Source organism: Pelodiscus sinensis, chromosome 25, assembly GCF_052426305.1.
Source record: "Pelodiscus sinensis isolate ZL-2025 chromosome 25, ASM5242630v1, whole genome shotgun sequence".
In the NCBI taxonomy this organism is placed as follows: Eukaryota; Metazoa; Chordata; order Testudines; family Trionychidae; genus Pelodiscus; species Pelodiscus sinensis.
In genome coordinates, this window is record NC_143076.1 from 1,322,860 (window position 1) to 1,338,935 (window position 16,076).

The following is a 16,076-nucleotide window of genomic DNA, read 5'->3' on the forward strand; positions in this document are numbered from 1 at the left end:
GCTGCCAGGTCAGCCCAGCCTGGGAACTAAGGTGGGGAAGGAGCAAGTCAAATGTAGGGGGCAGGAAACACCAGTCTCGCCTTCCTGAAGTAGGAATAAGAGATCCACCGGAAAAGGGCTTTATTCCAGAGGATCGTGCCAGTCTGGACGCTCTTTTCTGGCTTTTCCCCAAGCCGGAAAAAAGCAATGGCCATGTTTATTTAAATCCCGCGGGAGATATTTTAATCCCCCACGGATTTCCCTATTCCAAAGTTAGAAATTAGCATGCCTCTTCCGAAGAAGGGGCCAGTGTAGACGAAGCCCATGTGTGTTAAAGAGCCTCAGGGAGCACAGAGCAGAGGGATCCCCTCGACACACACACACAGTCCCAGCCCCAAGCCTCCCCCATATCCCAGATCCTGTGCCCTGACTTCTCTACCCTCCCACATTCTCACCCCTGCCCTGAGCCCCCCCCCCACTCTCACACACTCCCCAAATCCCTGCCTTGAGTCACCCACACTTTAATTTCTTACAGGTACTGTCCTATCACAACCCCTCCCCCAACTTCCTGCCTTGATCCTCCCCCTGCCCAAGTGGTGGTACCCAATAGAACAGTCCCTGTAAGAAATGTGTCACTTTCACCCCTGGGAGCAGCTCAGCCATGCAAAGGGGCTGCCTGGGGCAGGACATTAGCCCTGGCGGGCAGGGGTGGGTGTGGCAGTGACATCACAAGGGCCTTTCGCAGCCCCTCAGCTTATTGGCTAATGGAGGTTGGGAGGTGATGACCTCACAGAGAGTCCATGACAATGGCCAGGTGGGACAGGCTGCAGGGCAGGGGCCATCTCAGAGCCCCCCCATGGCTTTGCTGCAGGGAGTCTCCTTCAGAGTTGCCCTTGAGGCCTTTTCGGAGCCTTCTCCTTTCCCAGGACTAACTGACCTAGAAGGCCGACGTCTCTGTGGAGAAGGGAAGAGACTCCAAGAAGCCTTCTGTAAATGTAGCAGGGGAATTAGCTCAAGTGGTAGAGCGCTTGCTTTGCATGTGAGAGGTAGTGGGATCGATACCCACATTCTCCAATGAGGAGAGAAATTTCCGATTTTTCTTTTTGCCAGCCAGGGGGCTAAGTGGCTCCAGTAGCCCCCCCCCCCCCCCGCCCCCGCCCCGTCCCCCACTTCCTACTTGCTTTCCCCAAAACCAGCCACGCTGGGGCAGAGAGCTGCTGGACACCAGCCCTCCTGGGCCGGACAGTGGCAGGAGCACTGGAGACAGGTTGCAGGTGGGGCAGAATTAGCTCCATTGGAAAAGTGCTGCCTTTGCGCATGAGAGGTAGCAGGATTCACTCCCATCTTCTCCCACCAGCTCGCTGGTGCTGAGGGGCCGGCCCCTTTCCTGCTGCCCTAACTCTTATTCCCACAATGCGCTTTGTGCAGGGGCCGCTGGTCTTTCTGCCAAGGTGCGTGGCTGGGAGCCAGGACTCAGGACCCTTCCTAAAATATACAAATCCCCGCCCCCCACGACCCTCTGTTCCACTCACACTGTCTGGCTGCTGCCCACATGGAGCTCAGGGGCCAGGTGGGTGACTTGCCTTGCAGCTGTGACAGCATCAGACCCCTGCCACCCGCCTGCTCAGTGTGGAGACCAAGCCCAAGCCCAAGGGTGGCACCTGGGATGTGAGTTACACAAAAGTCTCTTGTCTCTTGCTCCTTGTCCAGTTCCCAACATTGGCTCCAGAGGGCAATTTTTGTGGGGGTGTAGCTCAGTGGTAGAGTGTTTGACTGCAGCTCAAGTGGTCCTTGGTTCAAATCCAAGTGCCCCCTTGGAAAATTTCCTTCCAGTGGAAATATTTTCCTTTCCAGTTCCAGCACAATGTGGCTTTAATGCAGAGCTACTCAACTTTGGAAGCCCTGGTGGCCACAATGAATGGCATTTAACCAGGATGGACAGGGCAGGTGTCCTGAGCTGGTGTATTCTAGAAGCTGAGAATGGGTGACGGGAGGGGTCACTTAACAAATGTCTGTCCTGAGGATTCCCTTGGGAGAATGGAATTGGCTGCTGTTGTGAGACAGGATCCTGAGCTAGTTGGGCAACTGGCATGGCCCAGTCTGGCTGTTCTGATGTTCTGTTTGGTTTCTGTTCTCGTCCCCTCTGGACAATGGAAAATGGACCCATGTCCTGAAGGGGACAGAAAGTGGCCTGTGAGAGGCTAGTGTAGGTAAGGAAAGAGCCTTGTTCACATGTCCCTGATGTTCTAGTGGCTAGGCTTCGGCACTTTTATTGCTGAGGCCTGGGTTCAATTCCCAGTCAGGGAAACCAACCTCAGTTTTCATCTGCCCACTCATTCATCTTACCTCATTGTTACAGCAGCTGTGACCCAAGAGGTTCACTCAGGGCCCCTTTCCCACCTCTCCCTCACTGCCAAGACAGCACCTGCCATTTTCACAAGCTCTTCAGAAGGGGCAGAGCTGGTGACTCAAACTGCCCCTCCCCTCTCCCATGTGGGCAGCCCTGCAGGAAGCTCTGTGGCACACACAGCACTAGCCCAGCGCAGTGTCAGGTCGGCACAAGATCCATTGGTTCAGTTTGGTTGTTGAAGGCGACAACCCAGACCTGGCTCCAGCCCCCACTCAGTAACCTGGGGAAATGACCCACCAGGCCTGAGCCCCTCGGAGAGGCAACGATTCCCCACTGGCCAGGGCAGAGCCTCCCTCTCACACAGTCATGGAGCCTTCTCCCTCTGGTCCTGCCTCCCCCTTCACTCAGCTCTCACTGCTCGGTGCTGCCAGGGAGGGGCCTCACTGCGAGAGCCGCCTGGGCAGGTTCCTGCCACAGAGACACGTCCCAGAGCAGGACGGATGCTCAGACCGACACTGAGTGTTGCTCAGCGCTGGGGTGAGACAGGGAAGGACAAAAGGGGTTAAGGGCACCTGCAGCCTTTCAGAACAGCCCCGGCCCCACCCCAAGTACTAACCCAAGTACCAACCCTGCTCAGGATCCCTAGGGGCACTGACACAGATTCCCTGGCACAGGACAATCCCAGGCTTCGGTTCTGCCGGCCAGAGTTTTCCCCTCTTCTGTTTCCTGTCAGGTCCCTGTAAAACACCTCACAACGGTAGATGAGGGTGAGTGGGGATAAACCCAGCTGTGCTGTAGAGCTGCTGTTAGATGGGGAAAGAGAGGTGCTCCCTTTGCCTCCCGAGCAACGAGCAACTCACACATGTAAGAAAACTGCGGTTAAATATCTTTGCACAGTTGTCAGAATGGCCGAGTGGTCTAAGGTGCCAGACTCAAGGTTCTGTCTTTCCCTTAGTTGGGTGTTCTGGTTTCTAAATGGGGATGTGGGTTCAAATCCCACTCCTGACATCTCTTCCTTTTTATATCTAGAGAAGTGACCTCATTTCAATGACTCCCCTGACATTGCAGGAGCCCTTGCTCAGCATTTTTCTGAGGCTGCATCTACACAGCAGCGTTCCTTGGGCATAATGGCCATTACACTGCAATAACAATGGGAGCGTCTACACAGCAATTCCATTATTCTGACTTCTGTAACGCTCCATCCAGACCAGTGGTCTGAGGAGCCAGGAGGTTTCCAGGCTGCAGACAGACAAGCCCACAGGCAAAGACAAAGTGGAGTCGTTGGGACTTCAGCCCAGCAGGGTCTCCGTGTGGCTCCCAGACCTTTTGTTTCCCGTTTCCAGGGGCACACATTCAGCAACACTCACAGGCCCCACAGGAGGGGGCTGGTTTGATGCTTCACCCCACGGCCCAGCAACGAGCCCCCAAACTTCCCCTGTTCTAAGAGCCTGGTTTGCTGTGAATTTTGTGTGGCAGGAGACATCAGGCCTGGGCATTGGGATTATCTGCCAGTTCCCCTGGCCCTGGGGCTTTGCTGTCTTCACATCTGTGATGGCCGAGTGGTCAAGCTGTTGGACTAGAAATCCAATAGGGTTTCCCTGAAAAAGTTCTAAGCCTGCTCATAGCGAGGCCTGTGCTTTGGTCAGTCCCCCTGCTAGTGTAACTCTTCTGCCAGGTAGTGCTGGCAGCAGCCAGGGCTGGGTTCGATGTCTAGGGGTTTCTCTTCATTCATCTCACACAAAAGTGGCTTGAGCCCCCACCCAGCAGCCTGGGAAATACACACACCTCCAGAGTACCTAGGGGAGGTGATACTTCCCCACTTGCCAGCACAGAGTTTGAATGTAGAAAAGAAACTTTTAATGAAAGAGGGTGAGAAGTAACGTGGCATTCGCCTGGGAAAATACCACAAGCAGGGTTCAGAACCAACCCACAAATCAGTCTCGGCTCAAGTGGCTTGAGCAATGTCCTTTGCCAGCAATGTAAGTCCAGCAATGTACGTGTCCCATTCACTTACCCAAACTTTCTCTGTACCCCACTCCCAGTTACTGCCCTTGCTCAGGGCAGATAAGAGCTCAGGCGTGATTTTCAGAGTTCATCTCCCACTCTTGGAGGGAGTGGGCATAGGAGGCATCTCACCCACTCCGTTGGCCACCCACTACTCCTCCTACTGGCTTGCCACCAGCTACTCCCACCAGCTACCCTGCTGGCCACCTGCCACTGTTCCTACTGGCCACCCACCAACTACCTGCTCTTGACCCTACCATTCACCCTGCTGGCTGCTTGCTCCTGCCAGCTGCTGCTTCTACGATCGGGATCGGTCTGTCTCTGGGATAAACCCAGTGATTTCTGCTCTTTTTCAGTTTCCTTGGTGATTTCAGCTCTTGGCCCCCCACCTAGGCTGGACAAAAGATTCCAGCCCCCACTGGAATAATATTTCAAAATAACAAAGAGATTCCTTAAGGAGTCTGTTCTAGGTCTATCCTTAGAATGGGTAGTGGGGGAGGGAGAGACAGAATGAACCCGTCTCATAGCTCATGGCTGGAGGACATGTGGGCTGCTGGTTCACGCTCCTTCCCCCCACACCCAAAGTCCACTCCACTTGAGTCTGGAAGGGGAAGGCTCGTCCATCCCAGACTTTTTTCAATGATAGTGTCTCTCCTGCAAGCATTGGTGTCATATTTTACAATTCCTACACTTAGAGATAAAATGGTTTGTGATCCCACAACAGCCAAATTAGTTACAATACTCCACATTCCATTCTCACAACAGATCCTCCATCAGGCCTATAGCACTGGCTGAACTGGATTTACATAGCCACAGCCCGAATTCCTTTCCCAGCCCAGCATGAGCTGTATTTCCATATCAACAGTTGAGTATCTTGCAGGGTTAAACAACTGAAGGAGTGTCTCCACACCTAGGACTGCTCTCCCCTTTCAGCTGGCTGAATTGGAAGCAGTGGTTGAGACCCTGTTTACTTCTGCAGTGCAGACATACCCTGAGTGAGTGGGGGTGATACAGGGGGAGCAGCTCAAACAGGCCAAAGGGTTGTCCAGTAGCAGACATGAGCCCTGCAAGGCAGTAGTGACATCACAAGGGCCTTGTGCAGCACCTCAGCTCATTGGTTGGGAGGCAGTGACCTCACAGAGGGTCCAAGACAACAGCCCGGTGGGACAGGGACAATCTGAGAATACACACTACAGAGTGTTTGAGCTGCTCCCCATGAAAAGCAGTGAGAGGGGGCCCTTGGCTGTGGGACCCACTTGTGCCTGTTGTTCAGGGTTAAATAAGATCTTGCCCAGGAGGCTGCCTGTTCCCTTCCCACTTTGCATTGGCTGGGAATCAAATCAAGCAAGGGGCAGCAAACGCCAGGCATTGTCATGTTCTGGGGCACAAATAAAGACCATCTTGGAGCTGTGGTCCAAGGAGGAGTCTCTGCAGGCCCTGCAGTCCATGCGGAGGAATGTGGACATTTATGGCCACATGGCCCATGGTCTTACAAAGAAAGGCCACCTCCCTCCTACCCCCGCATCCTAGACCAAGTCAGAGCCAAGGTCAAGGAATTGCGGCAGGGGGATGTGAGGGAAGCACACTGTGAAGTCAGACCAGAGACGGACACTGTCAGTAAACACTCATATCGGAAACGCTCCTGTGGATGCTGGGCCCACCAGAGCCGTGTGCCGCTGCCATCTGCCTGCTCCGTGGACATCTTCCCATTGCAGAGCGCGCCGAGCCAGACTGTGACTAGACAGCCCGTCTCTGGGCACCCAGGGGCTACATCTACACTGCAGGCTTCTTGCTCAAGAATGGCCGTTCTTGCACAAAAACTTGAGGAGCATCTACACTGCGCGCGTGTTCTTGAGCAACTAAATTTACGGCAAAACGTAGGAAAAGAGGGCTTCTTGGGCAAGAGTTAGTCCTCTCCCCATGAGGAATAAACCCTCTTGTGCAAGAGCTCTTGCACAAGAAGATAGTATGAATGGGCAACAGGGTTTATTTCTGCAAGAAACCCTTATGGCTAAAATGGCCATCAGAGCTTTCTTGCAGAAGAGAGTGTGCACACTGCCACAGACATTCTTGCCCAAAAGCACATGGCAGTGTGCACGTGCTCTTGCACAAGACATTTTGCACAAGAACTCTTGCACAAAACAATTCTTGTGTAAGAAGCCTGCAGGGTAGATGTAGCCAAGGGGTGTTTGGGTTTGTTACGAGCACTGAGCTTTGTACAACAGCTCAGGGAACTTTGTGAAAAGCCAAAACCTTCCAGCCCTGGGTGTCCCCTGCCAGCCAGCGAGTGGCACAAAGGTTCCTGGCAGTGCTGGCTTTGGGTAATTGGTAACCAATCCCAGCAGCTCAGATGAGGTGGCCTGCCCTCCCTAAACCTTGGTTACTAATGGAAACTTGCCACTAATGACATAATCACACCCCAGCCATTTTGCTTCTCCCAGATCTCTCTTCAGTTCAGTGCCAGCCCCTCCTGTAACCCTGCCTGCCCCAGCCCCTCCCACTGCAGCCTGGGGAAAGGGGAAATCTCCACAGAGACACTCCCAGATGGGACCCTCAATCCCTTCTGCCCTCAAGGGGAAACCTCACAAAGGAGATTCCAGGCAGCCAGGCCATGGGGGTCTCTGAGATGCCCCAGCCCTGCAGCCTGTCCCACCTGGCTGTTGCCGTGGACTCTCTGTGAGGTCACTGCCTCCCAGCCAATGAGCTGAGGTGCTGAAAAAGGTCCTTGTGATGTCACTGCTGCCTTGCAGGCTCATGTCCTGCCCCTGGCCAGCCCCTTGGCATGTGTGAGCTGCTCTCCCTGCCCCCGTCACTCAGGGCTGGTTCTGGGGCTCAAGCAGGGAACATCAGAGGCTGCTCAGGGGGCCACATTGCTAGGCCAGGGGCCCTCCTGTGGGGCTGTGAGTGTTGCTGTCCCTGCTGTACAGACAGGGCCATAGAGCCTCAGGAGGCTGCAGCGGTGGGAGACACTTCCCTGGTTTCAAGAGGGAGACAGGATGTCAAGGCCCATGACTTGGAGCCAGCTGCTGATACCCATGGAAAGCTGATTTTCAGAGGGGTGTGATCAGCCCTTCCTGTGTATCTGGCTTCTTCAAAGGGGCTTAATCAGGAGCTAAAAGTTGAAGAAGGGACAGTTAGAAGGTGAATTTCTGTCTCTGGGAGTCTTTCCTGTGTGCCCCAGTGGCCTAATAGACAAGGCATTGGCCTCCTAAGCCAGGGATTGTGGGGTCAAGTCCCACTTGGGGTGACAGTTTACTCTCAGTGACAAAGAATTTACTTTCCTCTACTCTCTGAGACAATTGGCAAGGATTCTCTACAGAAACTGACAAGACAATGCTGGTGTTAGGTGCAGATCTGAGTGCTAAAAGCCCACGCATCATAATGAAACAGCAAATTTTGCCCTAGAAGGCCCAGGAGTGACAGCCAGAGGGAGGTGACTGTAGCAGAGCAGGGTCTGTCTGGAGACAAAGTGGAGCCTGAGGATGAGAAGGCCCATGAGAGGCAGAGACTCCAGAGCAGTGGGGGGTTAGTTACTTGGTTTGCCTGGTGGCGCTTGGGCGGTGGAGAAGCTGTGAAGCTCTGTGAGTGGATAAGGTCCCTGGCTGAGCTGCGCCCCCTGCCGTGTGTGTGACTCAAACTGTCCCTCGCGCCCCTTTTGTGTGTCTGTTGCGCTTCCAGCGTCTTTCCTCAGACACGTTCATCCAGCAAAGACCCCCCCCCCCAGGGATCTTGTATCTTCCTTTGTGCAGCTCAGCCACAGACACAGCAGAAGGGTTTTTCTGCAGCCACCGGCCCCAGCCCCTCTCTCTAGGGAACTGCAGCCCCTCGGACCAGGCAGCTGCTCCCAGCATTCAGGAGGCACTAGGCCAAGAAGAAACCGTCTGACACGGTGCTGCCAGGGAGGGGCCTCACTGCTAGTTGCTATTCCCGTTCCAGGAGCGGAGCGAGTTTTGCCCTGGGCACCGATATTGAGGGCGTGTGCACCTGTGTGTGTGTGAGCCCCCCTGGTATCCATTGGCTCCTGCTGGGGGGTGGAGGGTCCCCAGGCCCCATAGCTCCTCCTGGGGAGGGGTAGAGGAACCCCTGGTCCAGTATTTCCTGCTGTGGAGAAGTAGAGGGACCCCATCCCCTATAGCTTCTGCCGGGGGGGACCCTGACCCCTCATCTCCTGACGCTGTTTCAGTTTTTCCCTGGTGGATGCTCCAGACAGGAGGGATGCCAGCGCACTGGTCCAGCCCGGGCCGGCAGTGATGGTTTTTACACATGCAGGGAAATGCCCCGGCTTCTCCCCCTCACAGAGCTGCTGCCTCTCCGGGAGGTGGATGAACTGCGGGTGCGGGACAGCTCCCTGCCAGCAGGGACAGCAGCCAAGGCACCAAATATCACTGGGTCTGCAGCCAGTGCTGGGAACTGGGCAGGGAACAGGAGGCTTTTGTGTCACACACGTCTCAGGTAGGACAGACCCTCACTGAGACCAGACTGTGACTGGTCCTAGCCAGGAATGTGTCTGGGGCTGGTTTGTGACACTCTCAGGCCGTGTCAACACTGGGCGTAAGAGCGACGCTGCCGCGGTCGATGTTCCGGGCTCTAGGGAAGACCGGCTGATTGGAACTGAGCTGTGCAGAGTCTTGTAAAGGGAACCGCAACTTCTCTGGAGATTTGCTGAGTTTTATATGAGGGTTTATCAGAAGGGACGTTGTGGGCTCTGGAACAAAGTGGGTGGGGGCAGGAAAACTTCACCCAGGTGGGGGAATTAGCTCAAGTGGTAGAGCGCTTGCTTTGCATGTGAGAGGCAGTGGGATCGATACCCACATTCTCCAGTGATAGTCATTTGCTCCTTTTTATCACACACAGAGTGAGCCAGGGGCTAAGTGCTTCCAGGGGCTCCTTCCCTCTTCCCATAAGGCAATGGGCTGGTTTCCGCAGTGCATGGGGTGTCCCGTTTGCCTCACAGGGAGCAGTTCCCAGGCTAAACGTCAGGCAGGCAAAGTCCAGCCTGTAACACCCAGTGGAGGGGATTTGCCTGCCTGGAGAGGGCAGGAACAGACCAGCCCTTGGGAGCTTGGCTGCCAGCTGCTTAGCACATGTGGACACAGAAGAATCCCAAGACTTGGTTCTGCCAGGCTCCAGTTTCCCCTCTTCTGTTTCTTTTCAGCTCCCTGCAAACTGCCTCCCAGCTGTGGGTGAGGCTGAGTGTGTGTCCATCTCCGCCTCAGGCCAAGTGTTCGCATGTTTCATATCGAAGGAAACTCCTCCTCCCTTTTGTCCTGCCTACCTTTCCTGAACAATCTGAACCCTTCTGTGTGAAAATTCCAGTCCTGTATTATCCCACCAAGCCCCTGTGATACCAACTTCTTCCTGCTCATTACCCATGGTCCTGTGTGTCTGTACCAGCATCTAAGACACAGATTAGATTTTCCTTCCCAGTGGTCCCTTGTCCCTCCTTTATCTCTGTGGTTACAGCCACTGCTCTCTCCCATTTCTGGCCCATCTCCCAGGTGTCCGTGTTGTTCACTTACCTGTGGGCTTTGGGCACCTGCCCCCATCAAACCTAGTTTAAAGCCTCCTCACTAGGTTAGCCAGTCTGCACCCAAATACTCTTCCCTTCCTCCACAGGTGAACCCCGTCCCTGCTGAGCAGCCCTTCCTGCCACAGCATCCCATGGGCAAGGAAGCCAAAGTCCCCTGCCCACTGAGCTGTAGCTTTCTGTGCCCAGGGTTCCAGATACCACCTGGGCTCGATGGCTGGAGGGAAGTGGGGAACGGCTGCACTTTGGGAGTCAAAAGTGTTGTCTGGAAACATAAAGAGCCATTTTAAAGCAACTTTGGAGGAGGGCACCATGGCTTAGGTGGCTAAAGCACCTGCCTTATAAACAGGAGATCCTGGGTTCAACTCCCAGTGGTGCCTTATTGTAGCCTTTGCTCACATTTACTTATGCCCTTCTGGGACACAGAAGAGGCCTCCTCTGGCCACCCATGGAACTGCTGGTTCAGGAAAAGGCTCATTTGAGAGGGGTATTGGGAAGAAGGAAACCACAAGCCTGGAGCCCCTGCAGAAGCTACTGGCAAGGCAGGGCTCTGGCTGCAATTGCTGGGATAGGAGAGCCAGCACCACAGACCCTTGTGATTCCCTCAGGGGGTCAGGTCAGGGCCTAGAGAGCCTGAGGGAGTAACTCCTGCAGCCATAGAGAGTCAGAGAGTCAGGGTATGTGGGCATCAGGTGCTTCTCACTTGTTGTTTCCTTCTTCCAAACACACCTCCCCACTCAGCCTTTTCCTGAGCCAGCAGTTCCATGGGTGACCAGAGGAGGCCTCTTCTGTGTCCCAGAAGGGCATAAGTAAATGTGAGCAAAGGCTACAATAAGGCACCACTGGGAGTTGAACCCAGGATCTCCTGTTTATGAGGCAGGTGATTTAGCCAGCTAAGCCATGGTGCCCTCCTTGAAAAGGGCTTTGAAACTGTTCTACTTTATGGTCCCAGACACCCCCTTCCCATTCCAAAGTGCAGCCGTTCCCCATTCCCCTCCAGCTCTTGCCATGACTCAAGGTCTGCGCAGCCCAAGACATTTGATCCAAAACAGAACTGGATCATTTAATGCAGGGAAGGTCAATCAATGGCATTTAACCAGGATGGACAGGGCAGGTGTCCCTAGCTGGTGTATTCTAGAAGCTGAGAATGGGTGACGGGAGGGATCACTTAACAAGTGTCTGTCCTGAGGATTCCCACTGGGCAATGGAATTGGCTGCTGTTGTGAGACAGGATCCTGGGCTAGTTGGGCAACTGGCATGGCCCAGTCTGGCTGTTCTGATGTTCTGTTTGGTTTCTGTTCTTGTCCCCTCTGGGCAAGGGAGAATGGACCCATGTCCTGAAGGGGACAGAAAGTGGCCTGTGAAAGGCTAGTGTAGGTGAGCAAACAGGCATCTTCATGTGTCCCTGATGGTCTAGTGACTAGGATTCAGCACTTTCATTTCTGAGATCTGGGTTTAATTCCCAGTCAGGGAAACCAGCCTTAACTGTATTAATGAAATCTGCCAAGTCTTTGCCCTTTTCCATCACAGGGAGGGCCAGTGGGCTGAGGGAAGGGAGGCTCTGGGGTGCCAGAGGCAGGCTCTGAGTGGGAGACACTCCCAGCAGCCAAGCACATTTCTCAGGCAGCCCCTTCCCTGCGCAGGGGGCACAGGTCACACGCCTGGGTGAATAAGAGCTTGTGGGGACTGGCCAGGGCTTCAAGCAGGAAGCTCCCATTGGCCACAAACAAGCTGGGAGCAGGGACCAGGCATGAAGCCTTTTCCTCTCCAGCTGAGAGACACAAAGGGCCCAGCAGCCCCTTCTCTCAGCTGTGCGTGGGGGCAGGGCGAGCAGGGAATCTGCCTGAGGCTTCTTGCTGCCATGTTGGGTGGCTTCATGGGCTGGATCCAGCCCGCTGGCCTGTATTGCCCAGGCCTGGCTTAGAGGGAACCTTGGCTCTGGGCTGGGGGGGAGGGGCGCTGTGGAAAGGCCAGTCTGGCCTTCCTGGGCAGGGCATGACAACATGCGGCAAAACATCCTGGACACAGAATTACAGGCCACACAGGGCTCTTATCACAGCCAAAGTAGCTCAGTGGGGAGAGCGTTAGACTGAAGATCTAAAGGTCCCTGGTTCAATCCCAGGCTTTGGCTTTGGCATGCTCCCATAGGGGCTAATTACTTCAAGTTGATGGTTTTGCTTAGAGCTGTTATCACAACCTGCACTGCAGGAGAAAAGGGGAGATGAGCTGCATCCTGGGGCTCTTCCTGCTTTCTCTTGGCCCTGGGTCTCTATCCTGCCACAGGGCAGGTACAAGGGCTACAGTTGGGGGGAATCAGGTGACACCACAAAAAACACTCCCTGTTGGCCTGGCTGGAACATGGCACCACATGAGCATGTTGCTAACACCCATGTCTCCCCCCCTCAGGGCCACTAGAGATGTCCTTGCACCCTGGGGCTGTCTGTCTGGGCCATGCACTCACACACACTGGCCCCTCCCTTTCTAGGGCAGGGCTCCTGCTGTTCCTTGCTTTACTCAACCTGGGAGTTGGGCTTATCCCAAGCAGCAGGGGCTGTGTTTACCTTGGGAGACACAAATAGGAGCAGAACCCCCTGTTCCCACTTTTTGCTTGGCTTTGAACCAGGAGCCTTTTGCACATTAAGCAAACACGATCACCACCACCCCACAGAAACATGCTTGTCAGTTTTTTTCTGTACATAAACTTGGACAAATATTCTGTTACTAATTCTTTGCCCAAGGCAGAGCAAGAGCAGGGAACAAGACCCCCCCCCAATACTTCTCTAGACCCTTTCCTCCCAACATGGGGGGGCTGTGCGCCTCGGGAGGAGTGACCCACATCATATGCCCTTCATGGATGGACCTTTGGGGGCAGGCCCAGACGCTCCATCCTCTCACTCAACTCCTATCACACACTGGAGCAGGGCAGCCCCCAAGGGTAGGGCTGAGCCATGGGCAGAGGCTGCAGGAGCTGAGCGTTTCCCTAGAGCCCAGGGACCCATAATGAGGCACCATGCGCCGTGTCTCTCTCGGAAGGCGCAGAAAGGGATTGACTGGGGACAGGGAGAGTGGCTCAGGGGTTGTGAAGCTTGTTGCCTGGTTAGGGGTGTGGCCAAAACACAGGCGTCGCTGTGAACAGGATTTGAACCTGCGCAGGGAAACCCTATTGGATTTCAAGTCCAACGCCTTAACCACTCGGCCACCACAGCTGTGAAGTCAGCAGAGTCCTAGGATCAGGGAAAGTGGTAAATAATCCCAGTGCCAGGCCTGACCTCACCCGCCCCACAGAATTCACACAGCAAACCTGGCTCCCCGAGAACAGCGGGAGCCTGGGGTCTCATTGCTGGGCCCTGGGGTGAAGCATCAAACCAGCCCCCTCCTGCGGGGCCTGTGAGTGTTGCTGTCCCTGCTGTACAGACAGAGCCATGGGGGCAGGGAGAGGTTCACTGAATGGGCCAAGGTCACCCAGCTAGTTAGAGTCAAAATCTGCCCCCAGCTCCCTGCCCCACCCACCGACGTGCTGACTCCCTGGCTGCCAGGGGCTGTTTGCATTGGCCTCTTTTGCTGTCTTTTCTGCTGTGAGACATTGGGACAGTTGGCCAGGGCGTCCCGCAGTTGCCATCTCCCTCTGTGCAGGTGCTGTCCAGAGCCCCGACTAGCAAACGCTGACACTGCTGTTAGGTCCAGACCAGAGGGGAGTGTTTAAGGGTTATTTCGGAAGAAGGGTTTTCTCCCCAAATAACTGCATCTAAACGTTGTTTTTTATTTCATAATAAAGTATTTTGAAACAGCACCCGGACACGATTATGCAAATGTAGCGCGGGATATTTAAATCCCGGTTTCATTTACAATTTTGAATGTCTCCATCTGCATCCCTCTCCTGAAGGAGACTGCAAGTGTCGACATGTCCTGGGTGTTGCAACCTCCCAGCACTCACCTGATGTTCCCTCCCCGCTGCATGAAGCTGTTTGGGAGTCCTCCTGCCTCCCCTGGAGCTGCAGGTCATCAGCGTTGTCATCCTGAAGCTGCAGCTGCTGCTTCCCAGGTGTCTCCATCCCAGACTCCACAACTATCCCTGGAGACAGGGGCTCCCCACACCCCGGGATTCGGTCCAGTTCCTCACAGTATGCACAGTGCTGCCGTGCTTCCCCAGAGCGGGACCTGCCCTCACGGGCCCTCACATACCCCTCCCGCAATTCGTTGACCTTGGGTCTGACTTGGTCTAGGATGCAGGAGGGGGGAGGTGGCCTTTCTCTGCAAGGCCATCAGCCATTGGGCCATATGTTAGATAATTTCATGGAGGTTAGGTCCATAAAAGGCTATTAGCCAGGGGATAAAATGGTGTCCTTGGCCTCTGTTTGTCAGAGGCTGGAGACGGATGGCAGGAGACAAATCGCTAGATCGTTGTCTTCGGTCCACCCCATCCGGGGCACCTGGTGCTGGCCACTGTCGGCAGACAGGACACTGGGCTAGACGGACCTTTGATCTGACTCAGTACGGCCGTTTTTATGTTCATAGATGTCTGCATTCATCCACCTGGACTGCCGGGCCTGCAGAGACTCCCCCTCGGATCACAGCTCCAAGAGGGTCTTTATCTCTGGCCCAGACACTGACAGTGCCCAGTGTTTCTGCCCCTTGCTTGGTCCTGTGACCAGGGCCAGATTAAGGCCTGGGCTAGCCGGGCAGCCGCCCTTTATAGATGCCATCAGGCGCCGCGTGCCCGACTCCTGGATTGCGGGCTGCAGTAGCTCCCAGCAGCCACCCTGCAGAGGCTGCCCGGGGCGGGGACCACGTGAACCCCTGCAGCGCTGGCCAGCAGCTCCCTCCCCCCATGGCTGTGGGGCCCTGCATGGCCAAGCTCAGCCTGCCCCAGGTGCCCTAAGGCTGCCCACCAGCAGCGGTAGCCGGGCTGGGCCAGGCACGTGCATCCTGCCACCGCCAGCTACATGCATGCGCCCTCCCCCAACCCGGGGCGCAATTGAACTGTCAGCCCGGGGCACCGGAATGGCTCGGTCCGGCCCTGCCTGTGATGTGTCCCTGGAGGGGTCTCTGGGGCTTGTGCCTGTGACATGGCTCTCCGGAAGGCAGACGTGCTCCATCTTAGGCAAAGGACCCAGAAACAACACTTTACAGCAACAAACACAAGGACGGCTCTTGATCCGCATCCCCGGGCCACACAGAGTATCCAGAAGTCAATTCCCCACCTCTCCCTTGGCTGCTCTAGAGCTTAGCCCAAAGTCCGATAAACTCTACTCTCCCACCCAACAACCTCTGGGACTCCTCTCCCGCCCGGCTCCTCACACCACGGAGAGCGCAGGGCAGCCACTACCCCAGCGTCACCACTTCTGGTCTCTGCCAAATGGCCAAGAAGTTCTGCTTTACCCAAACCACACAGGCACCCTCTCGCCTCTGGCCTCTGGCCAGCCTCATGGCAGACATGGGCTTCCCTCACTAATTTTCCCAGCACCTTTACAGGCAGGCATTGGTGGTATAGTGGTGCGCATAGCTGCCTTTCAAGCAGTTGACCTGAGTTTGAGTCCCAGCCAATGCAATGTAAAGAGAGAGCATCAAAACTCCTTGCTGGGGTTTTACTTGAACCCTGAAAAAACAGGCACAAATGGGTCCTGCAGCTGAGGGCTTCCTCTCACAGCTCTTTATCCTCTCCAAGAGCATGCACAGTAATGTGGTTCCTCCCTCACATACCTCTGCTGTGATTCCTTGACCTTGGCTCTAGGGTGCTCAGGGAGGTGGCCTTTCTTTGCTAGACAATTGGCCATTCTGCCATAAATGTCCACATTCCTCCGCATGGACTGCAGAGACTCCTCCTCCGACCACAGCTCCAAGACGGTCCGTATCTGTGGCCCAGACAATGACAGTGCCTGACGTTTGCTGCCCCTGGCTTGATTTGATCCCCAGCCAATGCAAGGTGGGAAGGGAACAGGCAACTTCCTGGGGGAGATCTTATTTAACCCTGAACCACAGGCACAAGTGGGTCCCACAGCCAAGGGCTCCCTCTCACCGCTTTTCGTGGGGAGCAGCTCAAACAAAACTAATTCAGCTGTTGTGGGGTCTGCATGGGGCTTGTACCCGTGACATGGGCATTATTAGCATCAAGCTCTAAACAGCTGAGCCAGCAGGCCCATGAGTAGCCCCACAATAGAGGGAAGAGAAGAGTTTTCCCTGCTATTGGGGAAAGCCAGCCAGGTCAAAGGCCTTTCA

At 55.1% G+C, this 16,076-nt stretch overlaps 1 protein-coding gene and 5 non-coding genes across 6 annotated transcripts in view; 4 read left to right on the plus strand and 2 right to left on the minus strand.

Moving 5' to 3' along the window:
* The window catches only part of LOC142824458 (uncharacterized), a 376,972-nt gene that overhangs the window by 289,050 nt on the left and 71,846 nt on the right, over positions 1-16,076 (minus strand).
* On the plus strand, positions 1,723-1,794 carry TRNAC-GCA (transfer RNA cysteine (anticodon GCA)). Its single transcript has one exon. It is a non-coding gene; the product is annotated as a tRNA-Cys (tRNA).
* Positions 3,229-3,337, plus strand: TRNAL-CAA (transfer RNA leucine (anticodon CAA)). The gene is made up of 2 exons: positions 3,229-3,266; positions 3,292-3,337. It is a non-coding gene; the product is annotated as a tRNA-Leu (tRNA).
* On the plus strand, positions 10,167-10,240 carry TRNAM-CAU (transfer RNA methionine (anticodon CAU)). Its single transcript has one exon. It is a non-coding gene; the product is annotated as a tRNA-Ile (tRNA).
* On the plus strand, positions 11,919-11,991 carry TRNAF-GAA (transfer RNA phenylalanine (anticodon GAA)). Its single transcript has one exon. It is a non-coding gene; the product is annotated as a tRNA-Phe (tRNA).
* Positions 12,985-13,066, minus strand: TRNAS-AGA (transfer RNA serine (anticodon AGA)). Its single transcript has one exon. It is a non-coding gene; the product is annotated as a tRNA-Ser (tRNA).